Source organism: Leptonychotes weddellii, chromosome 7, assembly GCF_054177405.1.
Source record: "Leptonychotes weddellii isolate Sample4059 chromosome 7, ASM5417740v2, whole genome shotgun sequence".
Taxonomy (NCBI): domain Eukaryota; kingdom Metazoa; phylum Chordata; class Mammalia; order Carnivora; family Phocidae; genus Leptonychotes; species Leptonychotes weddellii.
In genome coordinates this window covers 12,255,589-12,274,135 of record NC_138375.1, presented here as the reverse complement: position 1 = coordinate 12,274,135, position 18,547 = coordinate 12,255,589, and the positions used below count along the sequence as shown (strand labels likewise).

The 18,547-nt window shown below is 46.5% G+C and overlaps 1 long non-coding RNA gene across 6 annotated transcripts in view; it reads right to left on the bottom strand.

Moving 5' to 3' along the window:
- The window catches only part of LOC115938191 (uncharacterized), a 22,929-nt gene extending 4,467 nt beyond the window's left edge, over positions 1-18,462 (bottom strand). Inside the window, exons 1-5 of one of the 6 annotated variants that reach the window (XR_014146860.1) lie at positions 18,050-18,462; positions 16,925-17,072; positions 11,666-11,787; positions 4,332-4,474; positions 2,902-3,175 (exon numbers count right to left, since the gene is read on the bottom strand). This is a non-coding gene — a long non-coding RNA (uncharacterized LOC115938191). Of the gene's footprint in view, positions 1-2,901; positions 3,176-4,331; positions 4,475-5,276; positions 5,484-11,665; positions 11,788-16,924; positions 17,073-17,913 lie in introns of all 6 variants that reach the window. The other 5 variants (XR_014146855.1, XR_014146859.1, XR_014146857.1 and 2 more) reach the window with 5 other exon arrangements.
- Between the last annotated feature and the right edge of the window lie 85 nt (positions 18,463-18,547).

The window sequence follows — 18,547 nt, the reverse complement described above, 5'->3', positions numbered from 1 at the left end:
TGTATGAAGGAGAAAAGTAAATCATTTGGGCCAGGGGACCCATTGGGGTGGCTTTAAACATATCCACAAATTTCTTTGACAATCCTCCCACGAAAAGGTGGAGTCTAATTCTCCTCTCCTCCTCCTAACAGCCAGAGTGTGACAGGAAGGCTACCACCTGAGTCCCAAAGCTAGGTCGTAGAAGGGACACTAGAACATTTGCGAGGCTCTCGGGACACGTGCTGCTGGAGCCCTGGAGCCACCGTGCCGGGGAGACCACGTGGAGAAGCTAGGTAAACAAAGATGCCAGAAGGGTCCCAGCTGTGCCAACCCCCAGCTCTTGAGGTCTTCCCAGCGTCAACCACCAGACATGCAAATGGTGAGCCTGCAAATGAGTCCAGCCCCCAGGCTGCAAGGCGACTCAGCTGATGCCAAAGGAGACAGAGATATGGTGACCCTGCTGAGGAGGCGCCAGCCATGCCAGCGAGCCAAAAAACGAATGGAAAAAGTATGAGGAATGGATGAGATTTAAAACTGTCACTATTGGGGGCGCCTGGGCGGCTCAGTCGCTTAAGCGTCTGCCTTCAGTTCAGGTCATGATCCCAGGGTCCTGGGATGGAGGCCCGCGTCGCATCTGGGTCCCTGCTCAGCAGGGTCTGCTTCTCCTTCTGCCCCTCCCCCCCCACACTTGTGCTCACTCATGCGTGCTCTCTCTAAACTAAATAAAATCTTAAAAAAAAAAACTGTCACTATTTACAGCTGATGTGATGAAGCACTCAGTTTAACTGATCATGCTGGATTTTCTATTAGAATTAATGAGTGAATGTGGCAAGATCACTAGATAAAAGGGCAGTATTTTAAAAACCAAATGTATTTCTATATAGCAACAGCAACCAATTATAAATTTTTAAAAATATCTCCTACAATGTTACCAAAAACATTTAATATCTAAGAGAAAATGTAAAGAAATATGTGTCCTCTGATGCCAAAGCTCAGGACATCTCCTTTATGCTACACTCTTGAGTTGACATGTAAATTGATCTGCAAAAGCATTTGAAACGAGGTGAAGCAGAAAGTACTATGATACAAGTCTAACCATTAAAAACAAAAATATGTTGGAGATACAAGGAAATGGGTTTATAACCCAATTTATTTCTCATACAGGTGAGGAAGCTAAAAGACTCATAACTTCTAGTTTCATGGTCCTTTCTCTTAAATGAGGCTGAACTTAAAACACAGAAGAGATCTAAATTCTAAAATAAAATACATCCCTTCACGACAAAGTGAAGGTTCCATGTCTTGGTTAGTAGAGAGCTCCTGCTTGAAATGTTTATTTTGTATTTTAAACCATCTGGCCTAGGGCATCTGGGTGGCTCAGTCATTGGGCGTCTGCCTTCGGCTCAGGTCATGATCCCGGTGTCCTGGGATCGAGCCCCGCGTCGGGCTCCCTCCTCATCGGGGGGCCTGCTTCTCCCTCTCCCACTCCCCCTGCTTGTGTTCCTGCTCTCGCTGTCTGTCAAATAAATAAATAAAATCTTTAAAAAATAAAAAATAAAAAAATAAACCATCTGGCCTTTCTGTTGCTTGGGAGAATCATGAATTTTTTAAAAGTAAATTTCTGCAGTCATTCAACCAGAGCATGCTACCTAGAATCATCCATGTGAGAAGCACATCGAATGCAAATTGATGGCTGCCATTAAGCCCACTTCTCCTTCCCCTGGTTCCGTACACATGACTCTGTCATCCAGGCCTCAGCTTAAGTGTCACCTCTCCAGAAAGGCTTTTCCTCACCACCAAATATAAAATAGCTAGTCTTCACTGCATCACCATGTTGTAAGTAGCACTAAATAGTATTTCTAGTTCAGTTGCTTACTGTACATCTTCCTTAATTAGAAGTTAATCTCGGGGGCTCGATCCCAGGACCCGCCTAGGTGGCTCAGTCGGTTATACATCTGACTCTTGATTTCAGCTCAGGTAATGATCTCAGGGTCATAAGATCGAGCCCCGCATTGGCTCCAGGCTGAGGATGGAGCCGGCTTCGGATTTTCTCTCTCCCTCTGCCCTTCCCCCTGCTCATGTAATACATAACCAAAAAATAAAGTCTAAAAAAAAAAAAAAAAAGATGGTCTCCGTGAGAACAGCAATCTTTTTGTATTTGTTATTGTCACTCTTAACCAGACCATGTCTGAACATGGTGGATACTTAGTAATTTTTTTTTTTTTTAAGATTTTGAGAGCATGTGCAAGTGGGGGGAGGGGGTCCTCAAGCAGACTCCCCACTGAGCACAGAGCTCGATGCAGGACTGGATCCCAGGACCCTGAGGTCATGACCCGAGCCGAAACCAAGAGTTGGACGCTTAACTGACTGAGCCACCCAGGCGCCCCTCAGCAATTAATTCTTAAACAAGTGGAAGTGTAAACTGCAACTTTCAATTTGGGGGCCACCCCAGCTGAGAGTCCCCAGGGACAAGAGCCCAGGGCAGAGGTTAACCGCCAGTGCTTTGGGACGTGCAGCACCAGGGCAGAGGGAATAAGGGAATGAGGCAGAGAGGGATGAGAAGCGATGCAAAGTCATGTGTTGTCATGCTGGCCATGGCTTCCCGTGAGCCACCGGGAGACCCCGCAGTTGCTCAGCAGGAATGGAGCCACATGGGATGTCTCTGCACAGGTTGTAGAGGGAAATCCTGCCTCAGAGCAGCCCTTCAAGAGAAGGAAGAGAAGACACTTCCTGGGTTGGTCCTGTCTCCTGTTCCCCACTGGGGGCGTGGGGAGTCAGTCCCCTCCCACTTCCATGTCATCCGGCATCTCTCAAAACCACGTGGACGCCAGACCCCACACTGTGGCAGGCTGAAAGACAGCCACACCCTACCCCCAGGACCTGTGTTACCTTGTATGGCAAAACAAACATTGCAGAGGTGATTACCCTGAGGATTCTGAGATCATCCACGTGCATCCAGTGTAGTCATGTGTCCTTCTAAGACGGAAGCAGGAGACCGGAGTCAGCGGTAGAAGATGTGACAGAAGGCAGAGGTTACAGTGGTGTCGAGAAGCCGCCATAGGCCAAGGCAGGCAGGCCACCTCCAGGAGCCAGGAGACACACCGAATGGGTTCTCCCTTGGAACCTTCCGGAGGAACCAGCCCTGCGGACACCTTGGTCTCAGCCTGTGAGTCTCATTTCAGACTGTTGACCTCCAGAACTATAAGGAAATAAACTCACGTTGTTTTAAACTACGAGTTTGTGGTAACTTGTTACAGCAGCAACAGGAAACAGATACGCACACAAACGGATAAACAAGGGGAGCATTTCCTCTAACTCTGTGGCAGGAGGGTGGAGAGACCCCCCCCAGATAAGCAAGGCCAGAGAACCTGAGGTACATAAGATGTACCCAATACAAGGACCTGTATGACCGCTTATATTAAGAAGCTAAGGACAGAGAAAATGTGTGATGATTGTATTAACATGGTCTTTTATCCTACTTCATTTTCAGTTGTGAATAACTTCCCGCTCTGAAAAATATCCCTGGGCCTCACGGATGACTTCTTTTTAAAAAAGATTTTATTTGAGGGCGCCTGGGTGGCTCAGTTGGTTAAGCAACTGCCTTCGGCTCAGGTCATGATCCTGGAGTCCCGGGATCGAGTCCCGCATCGGGCTCCCTGTTCGGCGGGGAGTCTGCTGCTCCCTCTGATCTTCCTCCTCTCATGCTCTCTGTCTCCCATTCTCTCTCTCAGATAAATAAATAAAAAAATCTTTAAAAAAAAAAAAAAAAGATTTTATTTGAGAGAGATAGAGAGCAGAGAGAGTGAGCACATAAGTGGTGAGGAGGGACAGAGGGAGAAGCAGACTCCTTGCTGAGCAGGGAGGCCGATGCGGGGCTCGATCCCAGGACCCCAAGATCATGACCTGAGCCAAAGGCAGATGCTTAACCGACTGAGCCACCCAGGTGCCCCCACAGATGACTTTTATATATGTCACATAACCTATACTCCAAATCAGACCATCAGACAGCTTAAAATCTGGTAAAAATCCATTTGTACAGAAACTATTTTATTTTATGTAGCTTTGATATAGAATGGATAGAGAGCACAGCATGTATTAGGGTAACTCTAGCTGCTTTAGCAAATACCTACATTTCAATTACCTACCATTATTTTATTTTTTTAGAGAGAGAATGTGCATGAGTCGGGGCGGGGGGGAAGGGGCAGAGGGAGAGAGAGCACCTCAAGCAGGTGCCATAATCAGCACAGAGCCCAATGCAGGGCTCAATCTTATGACCCTGAAATCATGACCTGAGCCAAAATCAAGAGTCAGACACTTAACCAACTGAGCCACCTGGGCGCCCGTCAATTACCTACCATTGTTAAAGATGACTTCTTGCTTCCATAACTGACTGATATGGGTAAAATGTTAGAAGGGAGTTGGATCTGCTCCTGTGGCTATTCAGGAGCCCACTGGACAGGGGCTCTGCCTTCTTCAACATTTATCTTCCAAGGTTGCCCTAGGCACAAACAAAGTGGCAGACAGGGAGCAGCTCACCAGATAAGAACATACACCTTTTAACCTCCTTGGCCTGGAAGTGATGTCACATGAGATCACTTCTATGCGAGGGATGCTGGGAAATGTAGCTCCAGGCTGGGCAACTACCTTTTCAGTTACACTCTGCACTACATAAGGGGAGAATGAAACTCTGGTGGACAACTGGCTGTCCCTTGCCACGGTCTATTCCTTGGGCCAAGAAGTATTCATGTGGACTCTTTCCTTCAAATATGGAAGACTCTTCTCCCAGTCGAAAAGGAACATTCAAGGGGATTAACTCAAAAACGCTAATAGTTACTACTGCATCCCTCGGGGCAAAACAGATGGATAACCAACAAGAGACTGCTCAATCTATACAATCGAAAGAAGTTAAGGATGGATGACCAGGAAGCTGAGGGGACACGACTCCAAGTCCTTGCCTGGTTTCAAAGCCCACTGGTTGAAGGCAAGACTATGTCTCCAGCCCCCTGCAACACCACTATGTGACCCTGATCTCCCAGTCCTTCACCTAAGGGTAACTGAACTCTGAGGAATACCCAAGCATTTTGATGACTGTTGGACAGGGTCTTAACACCTAGAGACACTAATGATCATCAGGGGCCTCTGTTAGGGTGCAGGAATATTGGGGCTAGGTAATAAATGGATACTTGGCCCAGATCAACTTACAATGGGCCCACTGGGTCTGTGGTCCCATCTGGAGGTCATTTTCCTAGATCCCAAATGTAAAATGGAACTAGACATGCTTGGTAGTTGCACAAACTTACATTGGTTCCTTGGCTTAGGGTAAGAGTACCATAGTGTAGACATCGAGGAGCATGTTCTGAAATGAATCCCCTCCATGAAAAGGACAGTGAATCAAAACTAATATGGCATCCCGGGAGGAATGGCAGGAATTAGTGTCCTCACTAAAGAACTAGAGGATTCTGGGTGAGGCTCCCATCATGTTGCCTTTTAATGCACAAGTATGGAACCTGCAAAAACCAAACAGATCCAGTGAACAACAGCAGAGTCAACCAAGTAGTAGTCCCAACTGCAGCTGCCACACCAAATGCTGTCCTGTTCCTAGGTGAGATGCACTTGGTCTTAGTGCATGCACTATACGATTTCACATTCATTCTTCCTTGGAATCCTGTTTTTATCCATTAATTTCAAGTAAATGTAAATCAGAATGTATAATTTTGTCTGAAGATACACGAGTTATATAGGATAAGATTTATTTCTTCAAAGAGAGTTACATAATTAAAGGTTAATAAATATTACCTGTAATAACAGGGGCGCCTGGGTGGCTCAGTCGGTTAAGCCTCTGACTTTTGATTTCGGCTCAAGTCATGATCTCAGGGTCATGAGATCAAGCCCCACACTGGGCTCCCCACTCAACTGGGAGTCTGCTTCTTGCCCTATCCTCTCCCTCTGTCCCTCCCCGTCCCTGCTTGTGCTTGTGCTCTCTCTCTCTCTCTCAAATAAATAAATATTAAATAAATAAATATTGCCTATAATAATAAATTATTCATATAGTACTTATTTGGCAAACTCATTAATTCAGAACATGGCCAAGGATCTGCAGAGAAGCAAAACCTGGCTTCATGTAAGTAAGTAACAATGGCTAAGTCCATGTGAGCTTTGCTGATTCTGCTTATCCTTGAAGAGGCTCTGAAGAGCCTATCTTCCCTTTCACCACCACAACAGGTACCTTCCTCTCTCCCCACCCCCACCCTGTGCTCTCTGCAGCTCATGATTGGTCATCTGCAAACCACCCATAATTACCATTTCTTCTTACGTTCCACCTGCTAGTTCTAACTCAGAGTTGGAGTGTTCCCTGCAACCCTCTCAAGTGAGGACTCTTTGATCCCCAGCCCTGTACCACTGGGCCTACTATGCAGTAATTGTCCCCTTGGTACTTCCAGACCATTTCTCTTCCTCCCCTGATGAAATCCTCAGGATCTTTGGAGAATGCTATTGGACCAGACCATCCACACTCCCTCCTCATCCAAGTTCCCGGTTGCTTTTCTCTGCACCATTATTCTGCAGACTTCCTTCACATAAACAATCCATCCAGTGCCCTGGCTTCTTGCTTCTTTGACCTTATGTCCTCTTCCCCCTCTAAACTCTAGCCTCCACTGACTCCTTTCTACCTCTTTTCAGCGTCCTCCTGCGAGGAGCACTTCAACAGTTACCTCATCGGGGCCTCCCAACCATGAAGCCACCATTTCCTTCAATACCCATCACTTCACTCGTGCCTTCACTCCCCTTCTCTGCCAGATTAGAATCTCTGGTCCATCACTCTAATCATTCAATTATATACACCCTCAACTCCTTCCTCACCCCTTCTTCTTCTCCACTTGTCTTGAAAAACCGCATCCACAATAAACCCAATTCTCTAAGTCTGTATTTGAGCAGATAAATGTTGCTGGAGAAACTCCCAAATATGCTGACTCTCACTGTAAGCTTATGAGCACAGTTTTCCAAGGCTGGCCTGTCACATCCTCCCTCCCACCCTTCCCTAGTGAACTGTCTCCCATGGTCTCCCGTGTCCCAAGGCCACTATCCCAAAATTCCTTTTTAAACTTCATATCACTATTCCTCCCATCCCCCAACTTATTTCATTGTGAAAACCCCAGGAGAAGCAGAAAACACTGCAGCCTCTACATCTTCTAATTTATCCCATGAATTGCTTCGGCTTTCATGTCATTTAGATGCTGACCTTCTGTCCCCTGAGCTCACGGTTTTTATATCCAGTTTCCTACTTGTCTGCACGTGGATCTGTATTAGGCATATGAAGTACAGTATGTCCAAGAGAGGATTCCTCTCCTAAGAGAGAATTTTCTCTCCCAAATCTTCCCTATCTCTACAGGTGTTGGATGTCATCTGTAATTCCTCTCTGTCCCTAACACTTTACATCTGATCCCTTAGCAATTCTTGTTGGCTGGACTTCCCAGATGTATTCCAAATCCGGTCATTTCTCACCAAGTCCACCACTACCAATATCTCTGTGACTAGTGCAGTGATCCCTAGTTGATGTCCTTGTTTCATGCTTGTCTCTTCATCAGTGACCAGAACAATCTTTTCAAGAGGAAAACTGAATGGAGTTTTGCACCACATCCTTCACGGATTTTCCACCATCTTTTAGAATGAAATCTCAACCATGTGTGGTCTGCTGCATCCTTCGTGATGCCCCGTCTTCCTCTCCTCTCTCACCTGATCTCCCCTCACTCTGCTCTCTCATTTTAGCTTTCTTGTACCTTGGCCAGGTCCAGCTAGTTCTAACTTGATGGTCCTCACCCGCACTTGCCATCCCCTTTGTTTGGCATGCCCTTCCCTCCAGAACTCCACATGACTGGCTGCCTTCCTTCATTTAAGTCTGCTCAGAAGTCACTTCTCTCACCTCCCCATCTCGTCCAAAACACTTCCCCTTTTCACTCTGTTCCCTTTTCTTCACTGTGCCCTGTGTTAGATTGTTATGTTAATGGTCTTCTGCTCTTGGGCTATTGCCTCTCATGTGGACTCTGGGCTTAGCCATATGACTTGCTTTAGGCACCAGGACATTAGAAAATGTGACCCAAGCAGAGGCTTGCTTAGTGTCTGCACATTAGCGGACGCCTTCATGGAACTCCAGCTGCCAAGTGGAGAAGCGTGAAGCCGGCCTGCTGAGACACATCCGCTGACAGCCACGGCCAGTGGCCACCCAGCATCTTCTAACTGGTGGTAAATGCGTAAGTGAACCCAGCGATACCATGTGGATCTGAGATGTGCCATTCCAGCTGACCTCGCCCCAACTGCCCATCCGTGGAATCATGAGCAAATAAAAGTTGTTTTAGGCCACCAAGTTTGGGGATGGTTTGTTATCTATAGCAGTAAATGATACATATCCTAACCTAAAATGTTATGCCTATATGCATATTTGCTCACTGTCTGCGTAAAATGGAAGCTCTCTGAGGATAGGAACATTACCTTGAGTACACTGTGGTCCTCCAGCCTAGAACACTGTCTGGCCCACAGAGACACACAGAAGACATTTGTTGTTGAATGAACAGTCTCTTGTGGAGCAGCCTCATATGATCCTCTGGATCTCTAAATTTGGCCCATGAGACAGATCTGTCTCCATCGAGTGCCTGGCTGGCTCAGTTGGTAGGGCACGTGACTCTTGATCTCAGGGTTGTAAGTTCAAACCCCACGTTGGGTGTAAAGATTACTTAAAAATAAAGAAAGATCGGTCTCCTGTCTTCTGATTGACCACTAGACATGACCAACGGACATTCAAAACCTTCTAAATTGGGGGCGCCTGGGTGGCTCAGTTGGTTGAGCGACTGCCTTCGGCTCAGGTCATGATCCTGGAGTCCCGGGATCGAGTCCCGCATCGGGCTCCCTGCTTGGCGGGGAGTCTGCTTCTCCCTCTGACCCTCCTCCCTCTCATGCTCTCTGTCTCTCATTCTCTCTCTCTCAAATAAATAAATAAAATCTTTAAAAAAAAAAAATATCTATCAAAACCTTCTAAATTGATGGGGTTTTTTTTCTCTCCAAATTTGTCCCCAGCTTTTCTCCTCTATTTCATATTTTAGTTACGGCACAATGGTGATGACACTTAATTTTATGTGTCAACTTGGCTAGGTGATGGTGCTTTTTTTTTTTTTTGTCAAACACCTGTCTAGATGTCACTGTGAAGTTATTTTTTAGATGTGATTGACATTTAATCAGTAGACTGAGAAAAGCACATTACCCTCCATAATATGGGTGAGCCTCATCCAATCAGTTGAAGACTTTAACAGAAAAGCCTAAAGTCCCTTGAACAGGAAGGAATTCTGTCTCCAGACTGCCTTCAGACTCCAGACTACAACATTAACTCCTGCCTGGATTTCCGGCCTCAAGCCTACCCAGGAGGTTTTGGACTTGCCTGTGCACACAATTGCAGGAGCCAATTCTTTAAATCCTTCCTCCCCAGCTACACCACACACACACACACACACACACACACACACACACACCATTGGTTCTGTTTCTCTGGAGAATCAATACTGGGGTTATCTTTGACAATTTCCTCCCCCCCTTTTCCCAACAGCCATTCGGTCACCAAAGCCCTACTGGTACAGTGTACAGGATGTCTCCTGTGGCTACCCTTTCTCTGCCTCCATGTCCCTTGTCTTGGTTTAGACTCTCAGCATCTCTCACCTGGACTATTATAAAAGTCTCCTAACCAGTCTCTCTGCCTCATCTCCTTCCCATCCACATGCTATTCCACCGCCAGGGTTACCTTTCTAAGAATCTGATAATGACACTTACCTCCAAAGTCTCCAATCACCTACAGAATACAGTGCAAACTCCTCAGTATAACATGAAAGCTTCTTATCAACAAGTTCAAGTTTTATTCCCAGCTCCATATCTCATCCTCTCTCAAACCCCTAAATTCTATGTATATTTAGCACCTGTGGATCCCCAGACATCTCATGTTCATTTCATACCTTCATGCTTTTGTACAGTTTAAGATTTCTTTTCATTTAGGAAGAGAAAGAGAGAGAGAGAGTGTGTGTGCGTGTGCACACGCAGGAAGGGGCAGAGGGAGGAGAAAGAAAATCTTAAGCAGGCTCCATGCTGAGTGGAGCTTGGTCTTACGGGTTCGTAAGATCTTGCGGGGCATGATGCTGAGATCATGACATGAGCTGAAATCAACAATTAGATGCTTAACCGACTGAGCCACGCAGGTGCCCCGCTTTTGCATACTGTATTCTATTTACTTGGAATGCCTACTAATTTGTCTTGAGAACATTCTAACCTGCTCTTCAAGTTCTAACTCAGATGTACTGTTTGTTCTTAAGCGGTCCCTGCATGCTTGGTCATAATATTTAGACAATGATAAAGATCTTTTCATTAGTCTTACTGTCTTGAAATTAATGTATGTGTCTGTATTTCTCAAAGACAAGAGGCTCTTTGATGGCAGGGACTGTGTGTAATAATGGATACTAATAGATAGTAATAGTAATAATAATTAGATCTCTGGTCCTGGTCTTCTGTTTAGCTCATCATAGCCACTCAAAAAATGTTTGCTGAGTCGATTTTTGTGTACTAGATTTTGAGCCCTTTGAAGGCAGAAACCATATTGCTATTCATCTTTCTATCACTCACGGTGCCTCTCATAGGATCTTGTACACAGTACAAGGATCAAGTACACAGTACTATGTACATAGTACACAGATTTAGTGCCTAGTACATAGGATCTTGCTCAATATAAGAAGATTGAATTAAAGAAAAGCTTCAGTTCTCTGGAGAAAACAAATATTTCATTTCCTGTTGCTACACTATGTCAGCCACACTCAGGGCTGTCACAATGATTTTAAGTCAAGCAAGTGTTTGTGGAAAGGAGAAATCACTGAAGGTCACAGTCTTGAGGAAACGGAAAGAGAAAGGGACTGTCTTTTTTTAAAAGAACTATAAGAGGGCGCCTGGGTGGCTCAGTTGGTTGAGCGACTGCCTTCGGCTCAGCTCATGATCCTGGAGTCCCTGGATCGAGTCCTGCATCGGGCTCCCTGCTCTGCGGGGAGTCTGCTTCTCCCTCTGACCCTCCCCCCTCTCATGTGCTCTCTCTCTCTCTCATTCTGTCTCAGATAAATAAATAAAATCTTAAAAAAAAAATAAATAAAAGAACTGTAAGAACTTTCTCTATTTTCTATTTTCTACAGTCTTCTAAAAAACATTTTTTTTTTCTTTTGGCAATTTTCAAAGCCACAAGAGAGTAGAAAGAACAGTACAATGAACAGCCGGATACCCCTCACACAGATTCACCAACATCTTGCCCCACCCATTTCCCCCCTCTCTCTCTATATACACACTACTTCCTTTTGCTAAAAGCAAACACTGCTGTCATGGCACTTCACCCCTAAATACCGCACGTGACAGCTCTCAGAAGGAAGACATTCTCTTACATCATCCTAACATCATCATCCTATCTAAGAAAAGCAGTATTAATTCAACAAATCATCTAGCATAGACTCTGGACTCAAATTTCCCTAATTTTCCCTCCAAATGTCGTTGATAGCTTTTTTTTTTTTTTTTTGGATCCAGAATCCAATCAAATTTCACACATTGATTTGGCTGTTCTCTCTCTTCTCCTCAAAGTGTTCCTCTGTTCTTGATATCAAACACTTGAAGATCCAAGTCAACTGACCTGTAGAATGCAGGACATGGTTTTGCTAGGATTTGATTCAGGCAAAATGTTTCCAGCAAGTTCTGTTTTGTCCCTGCCACAGCATCAGGTCAGGGGGCCCATAAGGTCAGACAGTCCCACTCCTGGAGATGCCAAGCATGATGAGAAGCAGATAAGGTGGAGATCTCTCCAATGCAAAGACACACTTTGCAATTAATAACTAACCTGTGAGATAATGTATATTTCCTCCCTAGTCTTTTTCCGAGTGGGTCAATGATCATTGCCTGAATCACTGATTACATTGAGAGTTAACAAAATGGTACTTTTCTAAATCTACAGTCTATACTTATTAACTCATCTCTTGTAAAGCAGAGCTTCCCACCCACCCCTTTTGAGTAGCATGATGGAGTCATGAATTTTTTTTAACTCAATATAATCATTTAGCAGGATTATTATTATTATTTTTTTTGATCCTCAAAGTTTCCCAGATTCGGTAAGTGGGATCCCATTCAAAGCTGACTTCTGTGTCCTTCTGACATAGATTTTAAAATAGTCTTTGAACATGTCTTGCTTTCTGGTACACAAGATGTTCCTAACTCAGACCTAGTATCAGCCAATTCTCTAAGGAGCTTCAGCTCTTTTCTGGCAGGAAATAGAAAACAACACCTGGTCTGTAAGTGAGCTCACCACCATGGGGTGTCATGGATTCTAGGCTCTTTCTGTGGACATAGCTAGAATATCACATCATGAACTCATATTTATTGATAGATCTAATTCAAATCTTCCCCCAATTCCATGTTCTTTGGCTTTCATTGAAAACCCTCATTAGTTCCAAGAACGAGGAACACAGCCCTAGGCAATCTGGATTTGGAAGAGAAGGGGGTATGAGGCTGCTCTGGTTCAGACAGGCACCAAGTGATGAAGCTTGAGCAGGCATGGCGGCCCTGAGACCAGAGAATGAGGTATATGGACATGGGAGCTTTTAAAAGGTTCTCAGCGATTGTTGAAAGACTGGAGATGGATGGGGAGTCCATATAATTTATCAGCTAAACCAACACATTTTTTGAGAAAGAAAGCGAAGTGGTATTAATAACCATGCTAGTCAGCAGACATAAACCAGCTAACCTGACATATGGTTACTTCAACAGAGGGAATAAAGGAAAGACCAGAATCAAAACTTACTCCAATATTTCCTGTCTTGGGGACTATGGGTTACTATAGTTGACAAGGCAGTTGTAAATGCTGTTTCCGGTTCTGGGGGGTGGTGGTCGTGTCTTTGTGACCTCTACTTGTCCTTCCCAACAGGGCTTATGAGGAATCAGCGTGAAGGAACAGGCTTAACTTACAAGGTGTGTGACCAGGGTGGTCTCTGAAACCCACTGGGGTGGACATTCCTTTTGTTTTTTTTAAGGTTTTTTTTTTTTTTTTTTTTTTTAATTTATTTGACAGAGAGAATGAGAGACACAGCACAGGCCAGGGGGAGAAGCAGAGGGAGAAGCAGACTCCCCGCTGAGTAGGGAGCCTGATGTGGGGCTCAATCCCAGGACCCTGGGATCATGACCTGAGCCAAAGACAGATGCTTAACTGACTGAGCCACTCAGGAGCTCCTGGGGTGGACACTCCTAGAAAAGGAACCTCTCCCCTCCAACTCTGTCTCACCTCCCTTTCTTATAGGGCAAGAGCAAGAACAACCTCATCCATGAGAGAACAAACTGTCTATAGGAACATTGGATGCTAGCAGGTGGCAGGGGTTCTTTGAGAAATCCAGCTGCCCAGCACCAGGGGAATTTGAGGGTCCACAGGAAAGCTGGCTTTGGAAGCAGAGGGCAGTGAGCCTGTGGGACCCTGGGTTGACATGTATCTTCTCCCTGGAGAAAGGTCTTCAGTCCCAGCCAGGCCCTTGTCCCGGTAACCCAGAGTAAGCCTCTAAAGCTATTTTTGGGGTAGTTCTGGTTTAGGGCAGGGGAAGGGGGCAGGAGAGTGCAAATGGGGTACAGAGAAACCATCAAGTTTCAATGAACTGGCCTGCAAGCAAATATACTGAACTCCAAACTGTATTAAATATAATCTTAAGATTCCTTTGATGGTTCAGAAAACACGTGAGTCTTGTAAAGCTTCAGGGTCCCCAGGAACACCCCTGGCTGCTCAGTAAACACCCAGCTGTGCCCACTCGTGCATGGTCTAAAGGATTCAGGTGACACGGCCCGCCTACGTGTTCTCAACGCGGGCTGGGCCACTCTCCCAGGCTCCAGGTTTTGTGCCTAATTTCTAATGAACTAAAATTAGTAACAGGTGACAAGCCAAAACCATATTTTGAAGGGATGTCTGTGGCATGTAACTCTCGTAGCTATTTCATTACATTCCACGCATCTAATTTTAACTTAGAGAATACCCCTGGGGACTGCAGGCGGGATTCGCAGACCTGGGTTTAAAGTCAATCACATGGCAGTTTTGCTTTGATAATCGAAGTCGAGCTGGCTTGCCTGGGACCTCAGGGGACTGGCGTTTTGAGTCTACCACTTTCTTGGTTAAGAACAAACAGAAAGAAACCCATGAACTTCAGGAACTCTCCATTGCTCACAGGACTGCCACTAAACTTGGAGAATGGTCCTCAAAACTCTCCTCCATCTGGTCTGTTTATCCAAAAGCCTCAACATATCCTGTCCCAGGCAGGCCACCTGCTCTGGCCGGTGCCTCTGAACTCATCTGGGCCTTTCTTTTCCTGCTGATCATTCCCTCAGCCTGGATCTACCTCTTGGCCAGGACCCCTGCTGCTCCCTAAGCTCCAGACCTCTGTAGCCCACAACATGACACTGATGAACCTCCTTGTCCCCCTCGAGGCACTCCTCACCTGAATGAATGACAAGGAGGAAGTTTCTTCCAGTGGCTCTGCCAGGCTCTATTTAATCCACTGCCCAGAGATACCTTTCTAAAACACAAACCAAGCCACTTCACCCTCCTGCTGAAAGCCCGCCAATGACCTCAAGCTCAGACTCCTTAGCAGCACCCGGGAGCGGGCCCTTTGAGCAACTACCAGCTCCTCTCACTCTGTCCTCTGGCTCGGAACTGCTCATGGTTTGCTCCCTGGGCCAGGCTGACTCCCCTCCTGCTTTCAGGCTTGCATATACCACGCCTCCCCATTCCCTTCACTGATCACCTTCTTCAGGTTTCCTTGCCCATGACCTAGCGCCAGGAGGGAAATAAGCAGCCTTGTTTGTCTTACTGTAAGCCCACAGCCAGCCTTTAATGAATGTTTAATGATCAATAAACGAAGAAATAAGGAATGATACAAAATTGCAATGAGACAGAACCAGGACCATGGTGGGGGGTTGGGGAAACAAGGAGAGGCTGCAGACCAGGATGATGGTTCACAACTTTGGCAGCTTCCCAGGTGAAATCTGAACACCCCCTCACCTACCCCCACCCTACAGGAAGGGCAAGGAGAGACTGAAGGAGGAGGAGGCAGGCCACTCCAGAGTGGCAGGTGGCAGGCTGAATAAGCAAGAGAACTTACAGAGGAGGCTTGTCTTGGGCAAGATCTCCACACCTGCCGGCCAGAATCTTAAAAGTTTATACAGAGGCGATAAGCAACAACACTTCACTCTCTCAAGACTGCATCCTTGAAACGGCTCCCACTGTGGGAACCACGGCTACAAAACAGACGTTCCAGGAACAGGGGAGGGGGTAAGGAGCTTCCAGTTGCCCAGGTCCCGCTTATGGGTCAACTGGCAGTCACGTCCTCTGGACGATCAACTCCAACATAGGACCAGCGCAGTGGCTAGTCTGCGGACTTGGGTGTTACCGCTAGCCCAGTGGGAAGGGGTTGGAAGTTAATGTTCTGCAGTCATCCTTGCTGAGTGTGTGCGTGCATGGGATAAATTAAGAGTACCTTTTCAGGATATACTCTTGTTGTCATATGACCTCGTTCTCTTTAACCATTCTGAAGCCTTAACAACCTCTTTCGTGTAATATCAGGAAGTGATCCCTAAACTGGGTGCCCCAACTAGTGTATGGATGGCCACCATCTTGGTGCGAGGTTGTTCATCTCTGGTAAGCACCACCCTGACACAATGCTTCTCAAATGGAGACTGGTTTGGACATTCCAATTCTCGCAAGCACAACAGTCAACCCAAAGCAGAAATAACCAATTCCTTCTACAAGCTGGGCCTTGGAAACAGGGTCTGATCTTCTTTTCCATTTCCTGCGTGTTGCTATTGTGGTGTGATGTTCCTGTTTATCTGGGCTTAGTGAACTATCTAGTTCTCTTGGCTCAGTGACAAGGAAATGAGGGGAAATTAGGAATAAGGAGTAGAAGATATGGTGAGAACAGGAAGGTAAAAATTGCTTCAATAAAATTATCAGCACAAAAACATCTATGTGAGGGACTAATAAATAATACAATATGTGTACACAACTCCTTTCATGTGGGAGTCATGGACCTACTGTAGGATTCTAATAGAAAACCTATTTAATGGGGCGCCTGGGTGGCTCAGTTGGTTAAGCAACTGCCTTCTGCTCAGGTCATGATCCCAGAGTCCTGGGATGGAGTCCCACATAGGGCTCCCAGCTCAGCGGGGAGCCTGTTTCTCCCTCTGACCCTCTCCCCTCTCATGCTGTTTCTCACTCTCTCTCTCTCAAATAAATAAAATCTTAAAAAAAAAACCTATTTAAGGAAAATAAAAGCACTATTGGGGTATTTCCATCTCATTCTAAGGCTTAGCTTGATGTTGTCCATGTGGCCTTCTGGGATGAGATTCATTCATCATTTTTTCTCCTATTACAAGCTTACTAGCTACTTTTGGAAGAGAAAGGTGAGTGGACTCACATAGCTATGGGTAGGGATAAAAGATAAGAGATAATCTCTCTTAAATAGAGATAAAAAGCGTTGCAAACCACATGTAGCAACTCAAGTTTAGCTTTTATGGGTCTTCTTGTCCACACCTTTTACTACTTCCACAGACCCTGAGGACAATAATTAGAATTCAGGAGGAGAGGAAGGAACATGAAGAATCTTATGAACATGTTTCTAGAAGCACATGCACATTGGTTTGGACAATCGGGATGACCTGGTTCCTCATCTCCTCTGCCCTGCATTCTACCCTCCAGCTGCAAAGTCTAGTGAAAATGGTAGAATATTGTACCCCTGGGGGCTGTGTCCAATCCTAAACAAAGGCCAGATGACAAAGTAAAGCCCTTTTTACCTTTCAGAAGCTTCTGCAGTAGGGCCAAGGGAGGGAACAAACACCTGGGAAAAGAGAGTCTATTTTGTGGAAAAAATACCTGAATTGTTTCCACGAGCTTTTTCATTGCCTCCCTGGCCACTTTCTATCAGGTGGTCAGATTCTCCTGGGGGCACGTCGGACACTGCCTTCAGGAAAACCCCCGAACTCTGTACGGCTAGTGGATCATTCAGGGCCTTGGCGGTCTGCTGCAAATACACATAAGGAACTGTGCATCCCCGTGTGTAACTCCATACCTTCTCTCATGTTGATCTCCCAACAGAAATTATTGCCCCTCCTCCAACCACCACTTTACTTCCCTCCTCCTCACAATTCAGACCAGTTACCATTATTACAAAAAGCCTCCTGAAACCTGACTCTTCCACTCTTTCCCTAATTTGGGTGATTTAAGTTAAGACTCTTAGCATAGAGCAATTATTTCCATGACAGTAGTTATCACGTTGTAATTAGCCCCTCCTTGGCCTGGGAGCTTCCCGTGGGTGCAAGCCATATCCACTGGGCTTGGCAAAGCATTTGGGCGCACAGTAGGTGTTCAAGAAACCCTCGAGTGAACTCTAGGAATATACCCTCTTGAGATATATCATACATACAGCCAAGTGCACACGGCTGCAATGTACACATCAATGATACACAGAGGTATAAACATACAATGACCACCCAGGTGAGCATCACAGGGCATTGCCCAGAGGCTCCTTTGGAACAACAGGCTTTAATTGCTCTGGGAATGAGCCCCATCCATCTTGTGAAAGCCGGCTGGTTGCCAGTATGAAAGCCAAGAGGACATAAGAAGCCCAATTCCTTGCAGGTAGAATGCCCGGGGTGGGGACAGGGTCATTTTATTCTAGAGAAAAGTTAAGAACAGGGGGATTAAAGACTAGAACATTTTTTAAAAATGCAAATAGTGAAAAGTGAGCATAGCAATTATCCTCCTTCCTTCCCCCCTCACGCTCCCCCAGAAATACCAGGGCCAGTGAGACCCGGTGTGGGCGGTCTCAGGAGTCCCTGTCACCCCCCTCCCGGACGCCTTACCCATGTCCTGATGGCTGTTGAGACACGGAGACCAGAGTGACTCAGAAGTAACCGTGGTCAAGGCTTGCCAAACCTTACGTGACACGCGCCAAGCGTCGGGTCTCCGCAGGGATCTGACTCCTCAGCTCCCGCTCACCTGCACCTCCCGCAGACCAGCGTGCGTTCGGGAGCCCGCTAACTCTGCCCACAGGTCGGAGAGGGGAAGCGCCCTCCCCCATCGCTGCGGCCTGACGCTCCTTAATTGACTCAAACGTTTTTGTTTTTGTTTTTGTTTTTTTTCCCTTCGTTTCTCAATCCAGCATTTATAGCATCACGTTACTTCCAGAGGACGAAAGACCTCTGCTGTGGTTGTACAGGCGGCCCCCGCCAGGGCGCGGGGCTCAAATCTGCTGCCAGCGGAAGGGGCGTCTGGGCGAGCGGGGGCCCGAGCCCCAAAAAGTGAAGATGTGCGGGTGACTTGGCCGGGTTCCGGGCGCGGCCAGCGAGGAGGCGCGCGCTCCCCGGGACGCCGCCCAGCCCCTCGGCGCCCAGCGCCCCGCCCCTGCGCGAACTTGGCCGCACCCACTTCCCCCGGGAGGCGCCCCTGCCGTCGCCGCCGCCGCCGCCGCCGCCGCGGGGGCTGACGTCACAAGGC